Below are 24,471 nucleotides of genomic sequence, written 5' to 3' on the forward strand. Positions count from 1 at the left end.
TTTCCTCTAAGGAAACTGACATGCAAGGAGGCAAGGAACAGGGGTCTTGCTCCCTCATCAGCCATCAAAAGTGATTAAAACATGCATTGCCTTCCATCAATAATTTTCTATTTAACTATAACAGAAACATTCTGCTCACAATAAAACTTTATGCAGGAACTCCAATACATATTTAAAAAGTGAAAACAGAACTGCTTGGCTGAATCTGGGAGAGGCAGAGGGAATGATAATGCCTGCTCCTGGGCTCGTCTCTCCCAAACCCCATGGGAATCTCTGAGGCACTCTGGGCTCTGGAGAACAGAAAGAGAAATAAAAACTGTGTCTTTAGCCAATGTAAAGTCATCTGGCTTAACTCTTAGTAAGATAAATGTAAATTAAAACTGCACTGAGATACTATTTTCGCCCTATCAGATTGGCAAAGATCCAAAAGTTTGGGAATGTTCTATTTTGGCAAAGGTATAGGAAACAGGCACTCCTATGCATTTTAGGGGAGACTGTAAATTAGTGTAGTGCCTGGAAAGGGCAATATGGCAATATACATAATAGAAATGCACATACCCTTAGGCCTAGAAATTTCATGAGCAAGAATTTATGCTACAGATTATCTCTGCACATAAGGGAAGTAAGCTTATAGTACTGTTTGTGAACAATGTCAAAGGCAGTAAACAACCTAAATGTCCATCAATGGGTAAATAAATAGTATGTGATTAAACTAATGTACCCATACCATATTACAGAGTCATTAAATTTAGAAAATTCTTTGTGTTGATCAGGAAAGGTCTTTGAAACATATTGCTAAGTGAATTAAAAAAAAAAAAAAAACAAGAAAACAGAACAGCATGCAAAGTATGCTACTATTTAGTGTAAAAATAAGTGGGGAGAGGATATGGAGGTATTTTCTTGTAATTGCACAAGATATTTCTGAGAGGATAATAAGAAACAAGTAACGCTGGCTTCCTAGAACCAGGTGGCCGAAGAATAGGGATGGGATGGAGACGTTTATTGCATACTCTTTTGAATTTTGAACCAATGTAATTGTGCATTCCTATTCAAAACTTAAATTTAAAAATGTTTAAGAACAAACAACAAAAAGAAAATCAGTGCATGAGAGAAAACAAAAGTGTACGTTATTCTTCTGCTTTATACATAGAATAATCTGTACTCTCAAAGAATCCAAAAAGTAAAAATACAAATAACATTTTTAAAGATTACCTAACAAGTAAGCCCAAGACTCTTAAACTCCAAAGCCGTGGATTTCTGGCTCCTGGTTAGGGTGTAGAAAGCTACAAAGGGCGTTGTTCTCATCCTTTTACCAAAAGAAAAAGCGAACAATCTGCAAAATGACTTTTCTTGATCTCATCAGAGAACTGGGATTGCAAGTAACAAACTAACCCAGAATGTGAGAAAAAACAGGCACCTCCAAAGGCAGACAGAACACAGGTACTTGCTTACATGTCGGACTCCATACCAATTGGAAAGAATTCAGCCAAACTTCCTAATATGTGGGGGCTGTATAATCGTCTAGACCCCTTGGGAGCTGTAGACATAAGAGGAATCCACACTCCATTGCAATCTCTTCTCCATGGACCACACTGGATGCTCACAAGAGAGGAGGAGGGTGAAAGACATGATCAGACCTCTCTCTAGGCTCAAGAGAACAGTGTTGCAGGAAAGCTCAAAGTTCCACACAGACCCTTCTCCCTATATCCCCCACTCCCCCCCCCCAAAAAAAAAAAAAAAGAAAAAAACTATTGGAGAAAAGACAGCAAACTTTGTTGTCCTTAGGGAACAAGTGAAAATCTATCACAGCTGGGAGAAGAGAAGAATAAAAACCCTCTACCCTGGGTGAGGGGAAAAAATATGAGCAGACCAGTGGAGTCTGCTACAGAGAGGGAAGGGACAGGATCACTGAAATATCTCCACCCCAAGACACAGGGCCATAGCTTCTGCCTAAGACTGAAGCTGAAGCAGAATAGCAGACATTGCCCTGAACCCTGCCCTGTTCTCCAAGTTCAGGCTAAAAGGGTTAAGTAACAAGAAACAGCAATTTATTGCTGGAGGAGGATCAAGAGTATAAAGAAAAATTTTCTTGAAGGTGTAGCCACAAAGGGAAGTTCTGAAGCTGATGGTGAAACAGACATTAAGCAACACCCTCTGGCAAACCAGCTACCACCCTAAACACAAGGCACTTCAAGAGAAATTTAAAGCCTGTGATGCACTAACAGTAGCCATAGTAACAGTAAAACCCAAACACAGCTCAATTCCTGACTAGTTTGCTCAAACCTCTATAACAAAGGCCCAGAAAACGACAAGGCATGCCCATTTCCAGCCATAAAGTACTATTTACCTCAGTCTGTACTGTTCTGCACAGTATGTCTGACCTTCAACAAAGAAGTTACAAAGAACACAAAGAAGCAAGAAAAAAAAAACACCCTATAAAGAGATAAGACAATCAGCAGAACTAGACTCAAACATGCCAAAGATGTTGAAATTATCATACAAGAAACATAAAAGCACTCCAGCTAATATGTTGAAAGTTTTAGTGAAAAGGTGGGCAACATGTATAGTCAAGTCAGTAATTCCAGCAAAGAGAGCAAAACTAGAAATAAAAAACAAATGGAAATGCTAGAAATGGAAAACAAGGAGCTGGAGAATGCTATTGAAAGATTCATCCATAGAGTTGATACAGCTAAGAAAAGAAACAGTGGATTAGAAGTCAAGTCAATAGAAATCATTCAAACAGAAACACAAAGAGAAAAACAAGTGAAAAATGGAACAAAATTGAAGACCTATGGGACAATATGAAACAGTGTAACATGGATGGAAGTGAAATCCCAGAAGGTGAAGAGAGAGAGAACAGGGCAGGAGCAGTATTTGTAGGAATGGTTGCTCAGAGTTTTTAAAAATAAGAACAGACACCAAACCAGATTCCTTAACCTAAGAACAGCAAACAGGATAGAAGAAAAATAAGAGAAAGAGAGGCAGGAGGAAGAAGAGGAGTAAGCTTAAACATGTTATATTCAAACAGCTGAAATCCAAGAACAAAGAGAAAATTTTGAAGGTACACAGGGAAAAATGACACGTAACATAGAGAAACAAAGGAGAGAGTATAGCAGGCTTCTTTTCAGAAACTACGTAAGCCAGAGGACAATGGAACAACGTCTTAAAGTGCTGAAAGGAGAAAAGGAAAAAAAGACTTTAACTCAGAATCTACTCCCACTGAAGATATCTTTCCAATATAAAGGAGCAATAAAAAATTTTCAGGAAAATAAAAACACCAAGTCCATTGCCAGCAGGCCAGTGCTACAAGAAATAGCAAAGGAATTTCTTTAGAAGAAAGTGTATGATAGTAAACAGAAACGAGTATCTACAAAAAGAAATAACAAGCATTGGAAATGGCATAAATGAAAATAAATTTTCAGTTGCTCCACAAGATAATTGTCTGCCTGAGGCAAAATGCTTATAATATCATGGGTATTTATAGCACATATAAAAGGAAAATGTAAGACAACACTGGCACAAAGGATGGGAGAGAGAAATCAGGAATATATTGCTGTAAGACCCTTACTGTACAAATGAAGCAATATGATAGTATTTGAAGTTAGACTGTGATGAATATTTATATTATAAGTATTAGGGAAACCACTAAAATAAATTTAAAATGAAATAAAAATAACCCAATAATAGATATAAAATAGAATAAGTAATATTCAATCTGAAAAAATAGAAAAATAAGGAAAAATGAAATAGGAAAAAATCTACCAAGATTGTAGATTTTTAATCCAAACATATCAGTAATTATATTCAATGTGAATTGCCTAAATATACTGTTATAGACTGAATTGGGTCTCCCTAAAACCTATTCGTTGAAGCCCTAACCACTAGTATCCTAGAAGGTGACTATATTTGGAGATAGAACCTTTAAAGAGGTAGTTAAAGTTGAATGAGATGATGAGAATAGAGCCCAATCCATTATGACTAGTGTTCTTATAAGAAGAGAGATACCAGAGATATGCACACACAGAGAAAAGACCACGTGAAGACACAGGGAGGAGGCAGCCATCTGCAAGCCAAAAAGAGAGGCTTCAGCAGGAACCAACCCTACTCTCACCTTCACCTTGGACTCCTAGCCCTACTCTCGCCTTCATCTTGAACCCCCAGCCCTACTCTCACCTTCATCTTGAACCCCCAGCCCTACTCTCACCTTCATCTTGGACTCCCAGCCTCTAGAACCGTGAGCAAATACATTTCTGTTGGTTACACCACCCAGTCCATGACATTTTGTTATGGCAGCCCTAGCAGACTAATGTGTACACAAATTAAAAAGTGCAATTGTCAGATTGGATTTTTTTTAAAGACAAAACTGTATTCTACCTCTTATTATATAGTTAGGATAAAACTAAAATAATGGGGAAAGATATATTATGCAAGCCTTATTTAAAAGTAAGCTGGAGTGGCCACGTTAATATTAGACAAAATAGACTTCAGAACAAGAAATATTACTAGTCATAGAGGTGGCCAGTATACAATGATTATAGGGTAATTCCACTGAAAGACATAATAATCCTAAATATGTGTACACCTAAAATAAGAGCTTAAAAATACATGAAGCAAAAAATGATATAACTGAAAGGAGAGATAGACAAATCCACATTGTACGTGGAAACTACAATGCTCCTCTGTAAATAACCAATAAAAGGAGTAGTCAGAAAATCTCTAAAGATATAGAAGACCCAAACAATACTGTCAATTAACTTCATCTGAGTGATGTTTGTAGAATAGTTCACACAACAAGAGCAAAATACTCATTCAAGAACACATGGAATAGTCACAAAACAGATCATATTCAGGGTCAATTTTAAAACTTATACATTCAAAGGAATTTAAATAATAGAAAATAAGTTAATTGACCACAGCAGAATTAAACTAGAAATCAAAACCAAGAAGATATCTGGAAAGTCCTCAAATAGTTGGAAGTTTTAAAACACCCTTCTACATAATCTATAAGTCAAAAGGAAGTAACAGAAAATTAGAAAATAATTTGAACTGAATGAAAGTATAAACAAAATATCAAGCAATCAGGCATTGTATGATGCATTTCAGTCAGTACCTTGAGGGAAAATGTATAGCACTAAATACTTACATTAGGAAAGAATAAAGGTATAAAATAAATGACTAGTCTTCCACCTTATAAAGCTAGAATAGAAAAGCAAATTAAACTCAAGTCAGGCAGAAGAAAGAAAACAATATCAATATAAGAAAGATTAGAAATAAATGAAATTGGGCCAGGCGCGGTGGCTCATGCCTGTAATCCCAGCACTTTGGGAGGCCGAGGCCAGTGGATGACCTGAAGTCAGGAGTTTGAGACCAGCCTAACCAACATAGTGAAACCCCATCTCTACCAAAAATACAAAAATTAGCTTGGTGTGGTGGTACATGCCTGTGATCCCAGCTACTTGGGAGGCTGAGGCAGGAGAATCACTTGAACTCAGGAGGCAGAGGTTGCAGTGAGACGAGATTGTGCCACCCCACTCCACACTGGGGAACAAGAGCAAAACCCTGTCTCAAAAAATAAAAATAAAAAATAGAAATACATGAAATTGAGGACAGAAAAGCAATATAAAAAAGTCAGCAAAATGAAAAGCTGGCTCTTTGAAAAAAAATTAATAAAATCGATTAACATCTAAGCCAGACTGAAAGAGAAGACCAAATCACCAAATGCATTAAATATTTCAGTTTTTAATTCTGCAATATATGCAATATCCATATTTGTAAGTTTATAAAACACTGATAAAAGACATCAAAGGAGGCCCAATATTAACATGTTAATTCGCTCCAAATTGATCTATAGATTTGATTCAATTCCAATAAAACTCCCTGCAAATTGTGTATAGAAATTGACAGTCTGAGGCTAAAATTTGTATGGAAAGGCAAAGGAACTTGAATGGCCAAAACAATTTGGGGGAAAACAAAAGCAAAGTTGGAGGAACCATGCTACCTGATTTCAGGACTTACTATATTTATCATAAAACTATAGTAATGAGGTCAGTGTATGATTTTGGAGGGAAAAAGAAAAAAATAGATATGTCAATGGTACAGAATAGAGTCCAGAAATAGATACACACATGTAGTCAACAAATTTTTTTTACACAAATACAAAGGAAAATCAGTAGAGAAAGGATAATCTTTTCACAAATGATACTGAAACAATTAAATATGAATAGGCAAAAAGTAAACCTCCAATCCATACTTCCCACTCCTATGTAAAAATTACCTTAAAATGGATCATAAACCTTAATGTAAAAGTATAAAACTTCTAGAAGGAACACAGAAGAAAATCTTTGTGACTTTGGGCTAGGCAAAAACGTCCTCAACTCAATACTGGAAGCATGATTCAGAAAAGAAAAAAATTGATAAGTTGATTTCATCAAAATTTTAATAACTTCTGTTGTTTGAAAGACACTGATAAGAGAATGAAAAGACTAACCACAGACTGGTAAAAAAAATTTTGCAAATCACACATCCAAGAAAGGATTCGTATCCAGAATATAAAAAGAACTCTCAAAACTCAATAGTACGTAAAGAAGCAACCAAAATTTTTAAAAGAGAGGGCAAGTACTTGTAACAAAATAGATTTGTAGATGGCAAATAACTACATGAAAAGGTGTGCAGTCTGGGCATGGTGACTCACGCCTGTAATCCCAGCACTTTGGGAGGCCAAGGCAGGCGGATTGCCTGAGGTCAGGAGATGGGGACCAGCCTGTCCAACATGGCGAAACCCCACCTCTACTAAAAATACAAAAATTAGCCGGGCATAGTGGTGCATGCCTATAGTCCTGGCTTCTCAGGAGACTGAGGCAGAATGGCTTGAACCCAGGAGGCGGAGGTTGCAGTGAGCCTAAATCATGCCACTGCACTCCAGTCTGGGCAGCAAAGCAAGACTCCATGTCCAAAAAAAACAAAAACAAAAAATGTGTGCAACATCATGAATCATTAGCAAAATACAAAATAAAACCATAGTGAGATATACAATTAAAATGGTTAAAATAAAATAACCTGACAATACCAAGTGCTGATGAGGATACGAAACAATTGGAATACTCATTCAGTGCTGGCGGAATGAAAAAGGGTACAGCCACATTGGAAAAGAGTTTACCAATTTCTTATAAACTTAAACAAACAAACATCTAACATACAGCCCAGTTATTCTATTCCTAGGATTTACCATAGGGGAAAACAGGTTCACAGAGAAATCTGCGTGTTTACTGCAATTATAATCATAGTGGCCCCAAACTGGAAACCCAGATGTCCCTCAACTGGGCAATTGATAAACTGTAGTACGTTCATGGAGTACTATTTGGCAATAAAAAGGAGTGAACTAACATATGCTGCCGCAGGGATGAATCTCAAAAGCATTATTATGCTAAGTGAGAAAAGCCAGACAGGCTTCCATTCATATGATATTCTGGAAAAGGCAAACTACAGGAGCAAAAAACAGGTTAAATGATTGCCGGTAGCTGGATATATGGAGATCAATACAGAGAGGATGGGGAAGTGTTTAGAATCTTGGGACCATTCGGCTTATATCCTGATTGTGGTGCGGGTTACACAAATAAATGTATTTGCCAAAACTCACAGTACTGTATAATAAAAAGAATGAATTACTCTATGTAAATTATACTTTAATTGTTAAGAAACAGTGGGTGGAGGGGATGGCTATACACCTATCTCCTTATGTTCTAGAACTTCCCCATGGCCACACAGCTATAGGGGATATAACCAGGATTCCACCTGTCCATTTTCAAAGCCCATGTTCTTTCCACAGAAGCCCTCTGCCTTTTTTTAGAGAAAAGGAAAACAGCACTTGTATTGTGCTTTACTGTTTAGAAAGCACTTGTTAAAGTCCTTTTCCATGACCCAGCTCATTCAGTCCTCACAAAGCCCTCTGCAATATTATCACCACTCTCCTGTAACAGAAGAAGAAATTGAGACTGAGAGAGGTTTGATGAGCTGCACACGGTCCTCCAGCGAGTCAGCAACAGGCCTAGAGCTTCTGACTCTAGTGATGATTCCTGCACCCCATAGCTGTAAACCCTGGCATGGAGGGTGCTGTCCCCAGGGACTCCCACACTGTCTGGCTTCCTCTGTGACCTAGTGGCCCCTCCAGGAAGGGTCCTCATCCCAAACTCAGGCAAGCATTTACCCACTCATCCATACACTAAGTAATGTCCTATTCTCCAAGAGTCGCTGGAACCACTCTCTTGGGAAGGGTAGCAGGGCTCTGCAGCCCCCAGCACAGCCCGGGTTCCACTAGGAAATTACCTTAGGTTTGAGTCCCTTCGGTCAACTCTTGTCCCCTTTCTACCAGATCCCAACCCTGTCTCTCCCTTTCCCAATCCCTGGTTCTTGAGTCTTTAAGACTCCTTCTGCTGATGTTCTCTGGGTCTCAAATTTGGTCCTGTCTTTAGGCACACACTGACCCATTTTTCTCTCTCTCTTCGGTTGTTTGATACCTGAACCCAGCATCTGTCTGTGACTCAGCTTAAGAGACCTGGAGCCAAGTGCTTCCCCCGCCTCCCCACTTTCTGAGTTACTGCCTGGAGACCTTTGCAGCTCTGACAGTCCCAGCACCCAGATCACACGGCGGGCACCTGCTCACCCTGTAGGTAGGAGTCCCCCAACCCATACTTGAGGCATTGGTGTTGGTAATTTAATTTAAATGCAGAACAGAAGATGCTCATCCTGGTAACAGTTCATCGTATTGTGCTTCTCAGGCTTGCCCTAAAAATCCTGAATCTTGCTTCAGACTTCCCTTACCCGAGATCTCAGCTTTGGGTCTCCTGCAAATAGGGTACCTCTGCTCTCTGTGACTTCTTGGAAGCTAGAGAACAAAGTGCTCTTTCTGACCTGGTTCCCTCAGCCGCTACCCTAGCAGGTGTCTCTCAGAGCTCTCTCTTGCCCTCATGCCATCTACCATAATATTAAGTGTTCAGTGAACTTGGAGGCAAAAATATAAATGAACAAACTCACAGTTTCCTCTTTGTTTCTCCTGTTCCTCCTGTCTATCTGCCTTTCTATCCACCATGCTAGGTAAGTCTGAATCAGCCATAGAGAGTCACGGAATTTTAGCTGTTGGACCATGTGCCTGCCTCTGTGTGTGCACGCGGATGTGCGGATGTGTGTGTGCGTGTGTGTGCATGTGTGGGGGGTATGTTTATACAAAAGACGTGTGTGAGAGACAGAAGCAGAGGCAGGAAGAAATGAATAGGAATGACACGTTTTTGTTTCTTGAAGGGAAGGAGCCAGAAATTACATCCGCTCAAAAATATCCTGCCTCTTTCATAGATAAATATAGCATCGTGAGTAGATGTATCACTGAATGATACTTTCAAAACAAATCTGGGAAGGTCACTTGAAGAGGCTGCCACTACTGGCTCTCTCCTCTTGCTCGAATGTCCCCCAGTCCTTCATTCCCTCCCAGAGCTCTCAGACTATGGTCAGGAATAAGAGGTGGGGGAAGTGTGCAGGCTTCCCACTAGGCATTCTGGAAAGGGGAGAATAGCAGGAACAATGGTGCTGCTTAAAACAGACTACTGGCCAGAGGCTCCAGGTGACCAAATGTATCCCTCACAGGGAGGCACTCAAGAAGCCACGTCTCCCTGTTATAGAGAAGTAAAAGCTCAGCACAGGAGGCCAGCCCCATAGAAATATATTTACCAGGTGTGCTGGTTGGTTGCAGGTAACTGGAGCTTAAGAATACCTGACTTAGTTCCAAGGGGTAGAGTAAAATCGTTTAATCCCCGGTGAGGTGCCAGCAGCTGCCAGCCAGAAGGGACTGCAGCCCCTGACAATGGGAGGCATAGCAGTCAGTACCAGCTGAGCATCAGTTCCACTTAGACTAACATGCAACTGATCCTTCCAACAGCCCACAGAGGTGACACTGCCATCCCATCTACAGCTGGAGAGACTGGGGACAGGAATGAGTCAGTGATTTATCCACGGTCTTGTGGTCAGTCATGGCAGAGCTGGGCTTTGTCTCTTCCAAGTGTCAGAGAAGGTCCCCTGCCTTTTACTCACTCCACGTGAAGGAGGTAAGAGGTTCTGCTGGCATGCTGGCCCAGCCTCCTCTATCAGCAGAAGCCCCAACCAGCTGTGATCATGGAAGGGCAGCTCCTGGGTCCTAACCCCTGTGAGAACAGAGAGCTGTCAGATAGCTGCAGATCCTCCATGAAGAAGCAGGGGCTAGGGGCCATTTTGCAGTTCTGAGCTTCTCAGCTCCTGGCTCATGTGGAGCACCCTTCCAGTGCCTCAAGGCAAGGCTCAGTGTCGGTCCCTCCAGCTTGGCTGTGGGCTAGGACACCTCTCTTACCTGGACAAGTAGCATCACCCTTTGCTGTGTGTTCTGAGCTTCTTAACATCTGTATTCATCGGCTTGAGCTGCCATAACAAAATACCATAGACTGAGTGGCTTGTTTCTCACAGCTCTGGAGGCTGGAAGTCCAGGATCAAGGGACTGGCACTGTCAGGTTCTGGTGAGGGCTCTCTTCCTGGCTGGCAGGTGGCCACCTTCTTGCTGTTCTTGCTGTGTCAGAGACAGAGAGAGAGAGAGATTCCATTGTTTCTTCTTATCAGAGCACTAATCCCATCTAATCAGGACCCCAACCGTAGGTCCTCATTTAGCATTAGTTATTTCCTTAGAGGCCTCATGTGCTGGGATTTAGGGCTTCAACATACAAATTGTAGGGGAACACAAAAATTCAGGTCGTAACATCTTTTGGAGTCAGACTTGGGTTCCGTTTTAACCTCTTCCCCTCTCTAGCTCTGTACCTTGGAAAAGTTCATGCCTCTTATACTACTTTCCTGTTGTTGCTGAAACAATTTATCACAAAATGAGTAGCTTAAAATGACAAATATGTATGATCTCACAGTTCTAGAGGTCAGACACCAAAATCAGCCTCAGTGGGGTAAAGCCAAGGTGGAGGCAGGGCTGCGCCCCCTTCTGGCTCTAGCTAGGAGTGTCTTCACTTCCTTGCCTTTTGCAGCTTCTAGAGGCTGCCCATGTTCCTTGGCCCATGGTACCACATCACATGACCAACAGCTTCCATGGACACATCTACTCTCTGACTCTGACCCTCCTGCTTCCCTCTTGTAAGGACCCTTGTGATGCCATTGAGCCCACCCGGATAATCAGGGTCATCTCCCCATCTCAGGATCCTTTACCTGATCACATCTGCAAAGCTCCCTTTGCCATGCGAGAAAACCAACCCACAGGCTTCACAGATGATGATGTGGACTTCTGATTTACTTTGGGCTTTGTGGGCTGAGGGCGTCCTGAAGTGGCCCAGCTTGGGGCCTCTCCATCCTGTGTTTATTAAGCTGGCCTGGATCATCCTGAACCTTGCTTCGGATTTCTCCTACACAAGGCTCCCCGCTCCGTGCCTCGGCATTGGGTCAGCTGCTGTTCTGCCCTCTGGGCGTCACTGGAGACGTGGAGCAATGCACAGAGCAATGCCTCCTGCTGACCCAGCCCCAGACGGTACCTCCGGGGGCTTTCTCTTGCCTCTCCATGTGCCTGAAGACCAGCCATGTTCCTACTGAAGCTGGGACTCAGCAACACCTGACCTTCCTCTCAACTCCTCCCAGCCTCTGGACTGAGGCTGATCCTGAAGTCCCAAGTCCGGTTCCCAGCCACACCTGCCCCACACTGAGGCTGAACCAGGAGGGCTTGGGGCCCACGGCAGATGGTCGAGCTTGAAAATCCTGCAGGCCCAGGGCCACATGGTGCACCAGCGGAGACGGCAGGTGGGGGTGGGGTTGTCTCCCTCTTCATGGATCTTTCCCCTGTGGGCAGCCCCCACCCCCAACTTCAGAAACCCAGCATCTTCACACCTCCCATCCCCTGAGAGCAGACGTGACCAGCTCAGCTTGGAGCTGCCTCAGGCTCTGGGGCTTGTCCCCAGATCTAGGCCACAAGCCTCCCATCGCAGGGAGTAGGGAAGGGGTTCAGGGCCATGGACTCACCGGAGGGGCAGGGAGGGGCCGCTGGCCCTGAAGCAGGCCTCCCACACAGAGCCGGTGGGGGCAACCAGGGTGACATCTCCAGACTAGAGCCAGGAAAAGCCCCTGTTCAAGGCTGGAGCCCCCAGGGATTCCTCGAGGCCTCTGAGTGGGGGCTATGGTGGGGTGGCAGGTCAGCCTCTGTGAGTGAAACCCGTGGCTCTCCAGATCTCCCAGTGTGGCCTGGGCCTGTTGCCTTCAGCACTGGAGACGGAGGGGGCTGAGAGAGCCTCTCTTCCTCCACAGTTTGAGCTGTGCCTTCACCAGCTGTCTGGTCGCCTATTTCCCTTGGGCTGAAGCTACGTGGAGAAAAGGACACTCCAACTGAGCCCCTTCAGGCAGGAAAGCCACACAGGTAGAGTGACCACACACTTTCCTGCCTAGAACCTCCATGGACATCTCATGCCCAGCTTCCCAGCCTCCTCTGTCACAACTCCTTCCATTTCCCATGAGTTCCAGCCATAACGGCCCAGTGGCCACACCCAAAATCATACACCTCTGTGCCTCTGAAATTGCACCTCTGTGCCTCTGGAAATGCACCTCCGGGCCTCTCAAAATGCACCTCCAGGCCTCTAGGCCTTTGCACATACTCCGCCTCTGCTTCTGCTGTCTTTCCTTTGCTCCTCCCCCTCAGGGGGCCTAGCCATCCCTCAAGCCCAACTTAAACAGCTGCTTCTCTGTGGTGCCCCTCTTGCACCCCAAATGTGATTACTGCTCCTTCCTCAGTGTCCCCAAAGCGTGTATGCAGCTCTTCCCTGACACACAGGGCACTGGCAGAAGTGTGGTCTCTGTGTGCCTGGCTCTCCCTGGGATCGTGAGCATTGTGAGGGTGGAAAGTAGGTCTTATTTTTTGAAACCCTAAGGACTGCTACAAAGCTGGACTAAAGGTGTTCAGGAGAGGTTCACTGCCTTTATAAGGCACCAGCTGTGTACAATGTGCTGCCCAAAGCATTAATGTTCTGATGTTTTAGCAACTTTATAAACCAGGTGGAAAAACAAGATACCCACCCTGCCTGGCAGGGTGAACCAACGAATAAGCAAGTTTCAAAGAAACAGAAGAGCAATGAAAGCAAGCGTAGTTTATACCGGTGGTCTCCAGAGTGGGGCGTGCCCACCAAATTCATTTGTTCCCAATGCAGGATCAAAATGTGGATCCTCTGTTTACATTTATTTGTATCCTTTTACTTTTCCATGCTTTTCTTTTTTTAAAGTTTTAATGTGTATAATACACAGATCTGTACAGTAATTTATGTCATATAATTTGTAAATGAATACAATATACATTTAACAGGGCAAGCTGAAAGATGTTTTATTCATATAACTTTGGAATAAAATGGGTTTAAACTGTGCTAGGTGAGAGCCCTGTAGTAGGGGGAGCATCAGAAATGCTTCCTGGTGACGTGGGTGCCTCCCAGCCCCATTTCCCCTTCATTAAGGACATGGCCCCTCAGGGTCTGAATTCCTGCCCAGATGACAGGCCCTTTCCATCCACTACCTGTGGCTCAGCCCCTGCCACCTGGTGCCACCATCTTTCCAAGCCAAGGCAGTGATGCAGGCACACCTTCTCCCGAACAGGGTACTTGGCCTGCCCTGCTCCCTCCTAGGGCCTCACCTCTGCCTGCAGGAAGGAGGCGTGGCTGGAATGGGTCTCTGCTGAAGCCAACCTGGGAGAACAGTTCCAACATGGGGAATGTGGATGGAATTATTTTCTTCAGATTTCCCAACAAAAATAACTTGGAATTTATGTCCTTGGACATGCTGTTCCATGTTTCTGCTCAAATTCCTCCCGCTGCTGCCTAAGAGCCTTTAGATTTGCAAACAGCCCAGTCTTGGCATTTGGAGGTCAGAGCCATCTATCACCACTGTGTATTTTATTTTAACAGGGATTCTTTAAGTCCCCACTGAGCACCAGGCCTGAGGCTGGGCCTTGGTGATTCCAGATGAACTCAATACAGAAGGGGAGAGGGGCAGGGACCTCTTATTCGTGATTTTGTTGTCATCTTTGTGCTGGGCACTTAGTAAAAGACGAAGGCCTCCCTGCCGACCTGTGAGGGACAGATGATCATTTTCCCATTTTACCAATGAGGAAATCAGGATCTGGCAGGCTGAATGTCTGTCCTCTCCCCACCCCATCACCAGGAGGGATGAGGGATCCTACCCGAGAGGCTGCAAGGCTCAGACTGGTGAGGCCAGAGGAGAGGTGAGACAGGCCGATATCTGGCTCTGGCCCTGACCCACTGGGAGCTGGCTTCCGGCTCCTCACGTGGCGATGAGGCAGGAGGGTCGCATGTCTCCTGAGGTCTCTGCCAGCCCTGACCTTCTTGGCTCTGTCTGGGCTCATCCAACCCTACCCTGCCTTCTCCATCTTCCAGTCTGAGCCAGGAGCCCTTCAAACGGTGGGCCCCCCAACAGGGGACCTGGCACCACGGTGGGGTTTCTGAGAATTTGCAAACAATGGCGACAGGCAGTTTCCTTCCTAAGAAGTAGGGAGGCACACGAGCCTTGTTCTCCTCTGTGCCCATTCCACCACAGGTGCAGGGAAAAACTGTCGCCCTCTCCTTGGTCTCAAGGCCTCTGTGGCATTCTGTGAATGCGTCCGAAAACAAGCCATTGCAGGGAGGGAAAAATAAGCCGCTTACCCCTAAATGGCTCTCTGAAGCTCTGCCGGCCACCTCCTCCCAGGCCTTTGCAACAGAGACACCCTCCTATGTTGCCAGGGCAGGTCACCCTAGGAATCCCGCGATTCTCTCTTAGGTGTGAGCTTGCAGCACTCCCAGGAGGACAGGCTGGGTCAGGAGCCCGCCTTCTGCTCTGATGAACTCCCACAGACCCAGGATGGAGAGGCCACAGACTCCCTTTTGCAGCTTTCCCTGGTGGAGGGACAGGTTGAGGGACAGGCTCCAGGCCAGAGGCACTCGGCTTCCATCCAGGGAGAAAAGCTGTGCAGACACGTTTCCCTCACTAGTCACCAGGACTGAGAGCAGGGAACGAGTGAAGCTGGGACAAGCCAGGCCATCGTGCCAGCTGTGCCTGAAGCAAATACTAACAACAGCTATAATTAGCAGTAATGACCTGAATGGCTAGCATACTGTGCTGATGGATTTACAACAGGGGCAGTGGGGCCGTGGAGAGAGAATTCGAAAGGTCTGTGAACTTGCATGGGGAAAAAATTTACATCCGTATTTTCACTAACCTTCCACTGAAATTGAGTATCTCCTGCTCTTCTGAATGTAGTCAACAGGCCTCAGACATTTTAGCAGCATCTGCGACTTGCCAGTAGAAGTCAAAGTTACATTTCATATCACAGTGCACTTGTTACGATATCTGAAATTATTGTTTAAGCTAATCACTGCTTCAGAATTATGGGGGTTGCTAGATCTGTCACTAGATCTTGTTTATCGTGTTAGGAAGAATCTGTGATGTGATACCAGAAATTCTAACTTTTATAAAAATATTGTGATAACTGTATTTCAATGTAATTGGTGTTATCCTATGTCTTCTGTTTCATGAATTTAAAAATATAGCTCTGAGGAGGGATTCAAAGCTTCACCAGGCTGCCTTAACAAGGAAGAGAGGGGCTGCTCTACTCGCATGACCTTGAACAATGCTCCCAACCAGCCAGTGTGGTGGCAGCAGGGCTGGAAGGACCTAGGTTGGCCTGCATACATTTTGGGGTTGCAGGTCCCTTTGTTCAAACAAAAAGTTTTTCAGGGGCCTGGCACGGTGGCTCACGCCTGTAATCCTAGCACTTTGGGAGGCCGAGGCAGGCAGATCACTTGAGGTCAGGAGTTCGAGACTAATCTGGCCAACATGGTGAAACCCCATCCCTACTAAAAATACAAAAATTTGCCAGGCCTGGTGGTGCATGCCTGTAGTCCCAGCTACTCGGGAGGCTGAGGCAGGAGAATCACTTGAACCAAGGAGGCGGAGGTTGCAGTGAACCGAGATCACACCACTGCACTCCAACCTGGGCGAAAAGAGCAAAAATTGCATCTAAAAAAGAAGGCAGGAAGGGAGAAAGGGAGGGAGGGAGGGAAGGAAGGGGAAGAAAGAAGACTAGGAGAGAGAGGGGTTCCTAGCCCAGAGGGCAGAGGGCTCTCACCAGCAGCTCAGGAGTTAAAAACATGGACTTAGAAAGCTCTAGGTTCAAATACTGTTCCACCGCTTACCAGTGGTGTGTGCTGTCCAGCCTCCATTTTCACCTGGTAATTAGGAATCATAAAATTTCCCACACTTAAAGGTTGTTTTGAGTTAAATGAAAAAATGCATGTAAAGAGCTTAGCCTGACCCAGCAAATGCTCAGTAAGTGGCTGTTGCTACCTGAGCCCTTTCTCTGGGGAAGATGTTTGCACCTGCCACAGTCTCTGCCCTCATCATCCTTTCCCTCTAAGGCATCTCCCCACTGGAGACCACCTCCAGGCTTGTTTTCACCCTCCAGGCCTGAAACTCTTAGTTCTTCCAATCCTTTCCAAACATGTCACTTGGCATTCTCGGGGTGTTTTGGTAGCAGCAGTCATAGCTCACACAGACAGCACACACTGTAGCTATTATCTAATCATCTAATAATTAGCTTGACATTTATAAAGGGCCTTGAGGGATAACTGCTTGGGATAACTGCTGTTTTCAAATGCGAGGGTACCGTAATTTTGCACCTGTGCCAGGCAAAATGTGAGCAGGAGGGAACAGTGACCCAAACCTCTGCCTGCCCTCAATTGTCCTTAGTGTGTTTAAGCAGAAGCAGATTTACCCAGAAGCTAACAGAGCATAAACATCAAGACCCCTTACCTGCACAGTCCTGTGTTTTCTGTAAAGTTTGCAAAAGTAGCATGTTTGCTTTTTTGGTTTTGTTTTGCTAAAGAGGTGCTTCAAAATTGTATGAGCTGCAGGCACCACAAAACCTAACCCACTCCTGGGTTTAAATCAGAGCTGTCTCTTGGATCAGTCCTGCCTGGAAGCCTACTTCTCCTATTGTTGCCATTAAGAACTGGCAAATGGGTTTGGGGCAGACAGGTTAAGGAGGGGGCTGCACTGTGGGCTAAACGTGGTGATTTGCTGGATCAGAATGGAGGTCCAGACTTTCCAGCATTAGGGAGTCAGAGTTCCCTGCTCTGCCACCTGCTGGCTGGAAGACTTGGGTGCAGCCACACAATCTCAGTCCAGGAGTCCTCAGTAAATTGCCATTTAGAAGCCTGACCTGCCTACAGTACAGCCAGAGGTTACTATGAAGAGCAAACAAGCTCTCTGTCAATATGCTGAGGTGGCTGTTTGGTGGTGACTGCAAAAACACACAAAACATTGAGTTAGGAATTAAAAGGCCAGCAGTAAACTCCCTCCCCAGCCTATGGCAAGTAAGTCATGCATGGAATGAGGTACATAGCTTGCGTGTGCCTTACTCGACTAAGAAATAAAATAGGGAAAATACTCCCTAGCCATCATTAGTAGGAGCACAGGTTGTGAGAGGTGAAAGTAGTCATCTGCCCGGACACCTGGGGGGCCACAGTCTTCCCACTTCTACAGCCTCAGGCCTTTGGGAGTAGCCCCCAGGACAGATGACGAGGGAAAGGATATGGCTTTCACCAGGACGTGGAGGAGAGGGGTGAGAGGTAGATAAAAGCTCCCATGGCAACAAGGGCAGGCTCTCATTACTGCTGTTAGTGGCCCCACCTCCCAGCTGGGCTCAGACCCCAGTGCCCTCTGATACCTTCCCTTCTCGTTTCCCCACATCTTATTAGTTAAGTCCTAAAATCCCCACCCTCAGTATCTGCTGCTTCATCCCCTCCCTCCTATTCCTACAGGCTATCTTCTGCTTCTGATCTGAACTGTAGCAGCAGACATCTAACACAGGGCTTCCAACAAATGGGCTACAGGTATGCTAGGGTTTTATCTCCTTGGCCCTGGACACAACCAGACCAGGCTTGGGGAAGCTGGGGCCTCTGGACTAGCATCTTGCAGCCCCGGGAAGCCTCCTTTGGTACTCCCAGTATGCAATGCAAATGTCATCATTTTTATATTGCCTCTATGTGGAAAATCTGGGAAGCGCTGACCTCCCAAGTGCCCCTTTCTGCCCACTCAGACGCATCCTGGGCTCTGTGGCCAGGTTTATTTCCATGGAGTCCGACTATAATAGTGCAGTTCGCCTTCAGAATGGCAATCAAAATTCTGCAGCAAATGACGGTTGCAGCAAGCCACACCCGGCCACAGGGGCAGGTGAAAAGACCCAATGCCAGGGCCCTTCTCACAGCGTGGTCCTGTGAGTTGCAATGTGTGGAGAAACATAGTCTGGGAGCACAGCGGACTACACTCCTTCTCCTAGGTTGTGGTTCTCAGATTCTATGGCGTACGTGCATCACCTGCTACACTTGTGAAAAATGCAGATTCCAGGGCCTCCTCCCTTCCCCCTACCCCACTCCCAACCCCCCACCAAAATGTTAAACTAGGGGGTTTGCAACTAGTCCGAGAAATTGACATTTTGGAGAAGCACACTGACTATGAATGCAGGTGTTACACAAACCCTACTTTGAGAAACAGTGCCCCAGTGACCACAGCTAATTGCGGATTTCACCCAGTCAGCCCAAAAGATGAAACCCTGCAGATGGACAGGAATTAGCAGTAAAAACTGTGTTTCAACCTAAAACTTGAAATCAAATACATCGCTTGGAATAATTCCATAAGAATAAGAGATCGTTAAAATATGGAAAGTGGTTGAAAGGAAGACCATCTGTGCAAACCAAAGCATTTTCGAGGAACCAAAATAAGTTACTCAGACCCAAGAGCATTCTCCCAGAAGGGCAAACCACATGAAAAATACAAAATGTAATCCTAAAGAAAAAGGAAAGTCTTGAGATTCTGAAAATAAATTTTTTATAATCCATAACCAAAGCAGCCCATTGGGCAGACAAATACAGCAAACTGCTCTCTACAGTGTGAGCAGATGGAAGACATTGAATACGCACATGACCAAATATGAATGGCACGAGTTCCTTTAGGGGGTTCCCAAAGTGGAGTGAACTTCATCAATGGCATTATCATCTGCGGTGGGGATGATGCTTCAGCAACAATTCCAGCAGCTCAGGGACCTGTCCTGTCCTTCAGCTGGGAGGCTTTACAGGCTGTCACCACCTTTTCTGATTCCCAGATGGAGGCATGGTCGGCTCACAAGAATACCATAAATTTGTATCAGGCAAGTGGCACTGAACATCTGAAATCAAGACCGACTTGAAAAATAGAGATTGCACATTCACCATAATGTTATGGGATATTTGACCCTCAGTCGGCAGATATTTGCCATCCTCATGGGTTATTCCTACCATTTGCTCCTTTACTTCCTTTTGCCCACCACATGAACCATTTCATCACAGTTCGAAACTCTGCTCAGTATGTGGAGTGGAGCGGAGGGCTCAGGAACCATTCTGGGTGGTAATGGACTGTGACTAAATAGAGACCCAGGAGTGACTGCAGAGTCCTTTTAACCAGGACAAAGCTGTGGTTCTTCCCCTTTGCTCGGGGACAGTGCAGGCCAGAGAAGACCAGGAGATGGTTCTGGAAGGGGTGACTCCACCTAGTTTACTAGCACTTTATTTGGGCTGGTTCACACCCATGGGATGGGCGCTCACTGACATTTCCACAGGAAATGTAGGACTTCGTGACCCGCATCAACCTGATATCTCAGTGACCTGGATCAACAATGTTTCAGGGGGAGGTTGAGAATCAGCATAAAGAAGCAGTTAGTGACTGATACGGTTTGACTCTGTGTCCCCACCCAAATCTCATCTCAGTTTGTAATCCCCATGTGTCCAGTAATCCTCACACATCAAGGGAGGGAGGTGATTGGATCATGGCGGGTGGTTTCTCCCATGTTGTTCTCATAATAGTGAGTGAGTTCTCATGAGAGCTGGTACTTTTAAAGTGTGGCACTTCCTCATTCTTGCTCTCCTGCTGCCTCATGAAGACCGTGTCTGCTGCCCCTTCTGTCATGATTGTAAGTTTCCTGAGGCCTCCCCAGCCATGCTGAACTGTGAGTCAATTAAACCTCTTTCCTTTATAAATTACCCAGTCTCAGGTATTTCTTCATAGCAGTGTAAGAATGGACTAACACAGAGATGGAACATGTTTTCAGCTTTTATGTGAGGCTGTATTTTTAACCAGGATGAAATACCTATCAGGGAAAGAAATAAAAAAGCCTCAATGGACCTTTTAGTGGTACACTAAAAACACATCCTGATATAAGCAACTTCAGCAAAGTCTCAGGATACAAAATCAATGTGCAAAAGTCACAAGCATTCCTATACATCAATAACAGACAGAGAGCCAAATCATGAGTGAACTCCCATTCGCAATTGCTTCAAAGGGAATAAAATACCTAGGAATCCAACTTACAAGGGATGTGAAAGACCTCTTCAAGGAGAACTACAAACCACTGCTCAATGAAATGAAAGAGGACACAAACAAATGGAAGAACATTCCATGCTCATGGATAGGAAGAATCAATATCGTGAAAATGGCCATACTGCCCAAGGTAATTTATAGATTCAATGCCATCCCCAACAAGCTACCAATGACTTTCTTCACAGAATTGGAAAAAAACTACTTTAAAGTTCATATAGAACCAAAAAAGAGCCTGCATTGCCAAGACAGTCCTAAGCCAAAGAAACAAAGCTGGAGGCATCATGCTACCTGACTTCAAACTATACTACAAGGCTACAGTAACCAAAACAGCATGGTACTGGTACCAAAACAGAGACATAGACCAATGGAACAGAACAGAGTCCTCAGAAATAATACCACACCTCTACAACCATCTGATCTTTGACAAACCTGACAAAAACAAGAAATAGGGAAAGGATTCCCTATGTAATAAATGGTGCTGGGAAAACTGGCTAGCCATATGTGGAAAGCTGAAACTGGATCCCTTCCTTACACCTTATACAAAAATTAATTCAAGATGGATTAAAGACTTAAATGTTAGACCGAAAACCATAAAAACCCTAGAAGAAAACCTAGGCAATACCATTCAGGACATAGGCATGGGCAAGGACTTCATGTCTAAAACACCAAAAGCAATGGCAACAAAAGCCAAAATTGACAAATGGGATCTAATTAAACTAAAGAACTTCTTCACAGCAAGAGAAACTACCATCAGAGTGAACAGGCAACCTACAGAATGGGAGAAAATTTTTGCAGTCTACTCATCTGACAAAGGGCTAATATCCAGAACCTACAAAGAACTCAAACAAATTTACAACAAAAAAAACCCCATCAAAAAGTGGGCAAAGGATATGAACAGACACTTCTCAAAAGAAGACATTTGGGCAGCCAACAGACGCATGAAAAAATGCTCATCATCACTAGCCGTCAGAGAAATGCAAATCAAAACCACAATGAGATGCCATCTCACACCAGTTAGAATGGCGATCATTAAAAAGTCAGGAAACAACAGGTGCTGGAGAGGATGTGGAGAAATAGGAACACTTTTACACTGTTGGTGGGAGTGTAAACTAGTTCAACCATTGTGGAAGACAGTATGGCAATTCCTCAAGGATCTAGAACTAGAAATACCATTTGATCCAGCCATCCCATTACTGGGTATATACCCAAAGGATTATGAATCATGCTACTATAAAGACACATGCACGTGTATGTTTATTGTGGCACTATTCACAATAACAAAGACTTGGAACCAACCCAAATGTCCATCAATGACAGACTGGATTAAGAAAATGTGGCACATATACACCATGGAATACTGTGCAGCCATAAAAAAGGATGAGTTCATGTCCTTTGTAGGGACATGGATGCAGCTGGAAACCATCATTCTCAGCAAACTATCGCAAGAACAGAAAACCAAACGCCGCATGTTCTCACTCATAGGTGGGAATTGAACAATGAGAACACTTGGACACAGGGTGGGGAACAACACACACCAGGGCCTGTTGTGGGGTGGGGGTAGTGGGGAGGGATAGCATTAGGAGATATACCTTATGTACATGATGAGTTAATGGGTGCAGCACACCAACATGACACATGTATGCATATGTAACAAACCTGCACATTGTGCACATGTACCCTAGAACTTAAATTATAATAAAAAAGAAAAAAACACACATCCTGATAAATGCAAAATGGCCAAGTTTTAAGATAAGCATTGAGCTGGAGCTGAATATTGCTGTCATAGATACCCTTTGCGATACAATAATAAATAGGAAATTTTGTTTAAATGAGTAATAAGCATTACCCTTTTATTATTAAAGTATTTAGTGGTCAGATTTCTAGTCTGCCTTTATAGTGCAGGAATAATGATGTCTTAGAATGGTCTGCTGTGAGATTGCACCTTGCATTTCACTGGGTGCTGTATATTTACAACACTCACTAGAAATCCACGCTCACTGAGACCAGCACACACTGCCAATACAGGCTTCTCATGATGGTGATGTTGTCCATATTATTAATCTTTCCTTTCTCTTGAACTAAAACAATTCCTTTTTAACTTCTTGATATAAAGAATTCCCAACCAGGACTTCTTGAAAGCCTCATGGCACATATTAAGTTAAATAACTAAAAGTGAAAAGTAGCTCTTACAGGTTAATTCTCCCCACCTGAGCGTAGGATCTACCCTGAGACTTCAGCGAGCATCAGCCTACACACAGGTGCTCATGGGCTCTCAGAGAAGGGGTCTTGGAAGCTGTAAAAACATCAAGCCAGACAAGCCATTGCACTCAGCAGAGGAGGGAAGCCTAAGAGTTACAAGGTATTTCAGGCTTTGACTTGATTATGTAACCCTGAATAGAGCAACTGATCATCAACTGACCAATGGTGATTCAAACTGACAAGTTTAAACTAAATATGCAAAAGGCATTGCTATACACTGAGAAGAAAGTGAAGGCAAAGGTGTTACAGTCAGAAAGTGCTGAGAATGGGCGACAGTGGTCATGGTGGGCTACCTGAAGGAGGTGGGGTGTGCCCCAGACCTGCAGAATCCTGCAGGAGTGGGTTGACTGACTAGAGAGATGAAAACATTGACCGGTTGCGGGGGCTCATGCCTGTGATCCCAGCACTTTGGGAGGCCAAGGCAGGTGGATCACGAGGTCAGGAGTTCGAGACCAGCCTGGCCAATATGGTGAAACCCCATCTCTACTAAAAATACAAAAATTATCCAGGTGTGGTGGTACGTGCCTGTAGTCCCAGCTACTCGGGAGGCTGAGGCAGAAGAATTGCTTGAACCCGGGAGGTTTTAGTGAGCCAGATCGTACCACTGCACTCCAGCCTGGGCGACAGAGGGAGACTCTGTCTCAAAAAATAAAAAGAAAAAAGAAAACATTAACCACTGATTACTTTGCAATTCCTGACCAAACACATCCCTCAGAAGTAAGCAACACAGTTTAGTAAACTAAAAGACAGCCAAGGGAAGAAAGGGACAATAACTCGGCCCTTGTGTCGCTCATGAATTTTATCTCACTGGTGAAGATCCTGAAGCACATCATTCTGTGACTGCCCTAGGTCACATTGCTGGCTGATGGTAGCGTCAGATAAGCAAGGGCAATTCCAAGTCCCATAAGACCCCATGGGCCCCAACATCTCTTGTAACATAAAAGAGCTGCCTTCCTTTCTCCTGCTAATAGGAGACTTGGGTTTGGCTATATAGTGAGGAGTTTGGCTTGGTTAGATTCTTTGAGCTGTCTCTGTTATCTTTTGTTCTGAAGGGTGATATGGTTTGGATATTTGTACCCTCCAAATATCATGCTGGAATGTGACCCCCAGTGTTGGAGGTGGGTCTAGCAGGAGGCGTTTGGGTTATGGGGGAGGATCCCTCATGAATGGCTTGGTGCCCTCCTCATGGTAATGAGTGAGTTCCCGCTCTATTAGTTCACACAAGAGCTTTAGTTCACATAAGAGCTGGTTGTTTGAAAGAGCCTGGCCTCTCTCTTGCTTCCCTCTCACCATGTGATATGTCTGCTCCCCCTTCACCTTCTGGCAGGAGTAAAAGCTTCCTGAGGCCTCCCCAGGAATGCCGATGCCATGTTTCCGGTACAGCCTGCAGAACCTCTTTATAAAATTACCCGGCCTCAGGTATTCCTTTATAGCAGCACACAACAGACTAACACAAGGGGTTAGTGGAGGAGGGAAAGGGCAAAGAAGTCACTTCATTTTTTCCCTGGTGGTGGAACCTAGATGCAGGCAAGAAAACCCGTGCCCCTGAGCAGCAGTGCCATGGCCCTCCCATGTGGATCACGCTCCTGTTGCCGCTAGAACAAGTTCCCACAACCTTAGTGGCTTAAAGCAACACACATTTACACCTGAGAGTCCCTTGGTCAGCAGTCTCACCGGACATCAGCAGGTCTACGTTTCTTCCTGGAGCCTCTCAGGTCGATTTCGGGTTTTTTGCCCCTTTCTGCATCCTCTTGCTTGTGGCCCCTTCCT

Source organism: Macaca fascicularis, chromosome 13 (assembly GCF_037993035.2).
Source record: "Macaca fascicularis isolate 582-1 chromosome 13, T2T-MFA8v1.1".
In the NCBI taxonomy this organism is placed as follows: domain Eukaryota; kingdom Metazoa; phylum Chordata; class Mammalia; order Primates; family Cercopithecidae; genus Macaca; species Macaca fascicularis.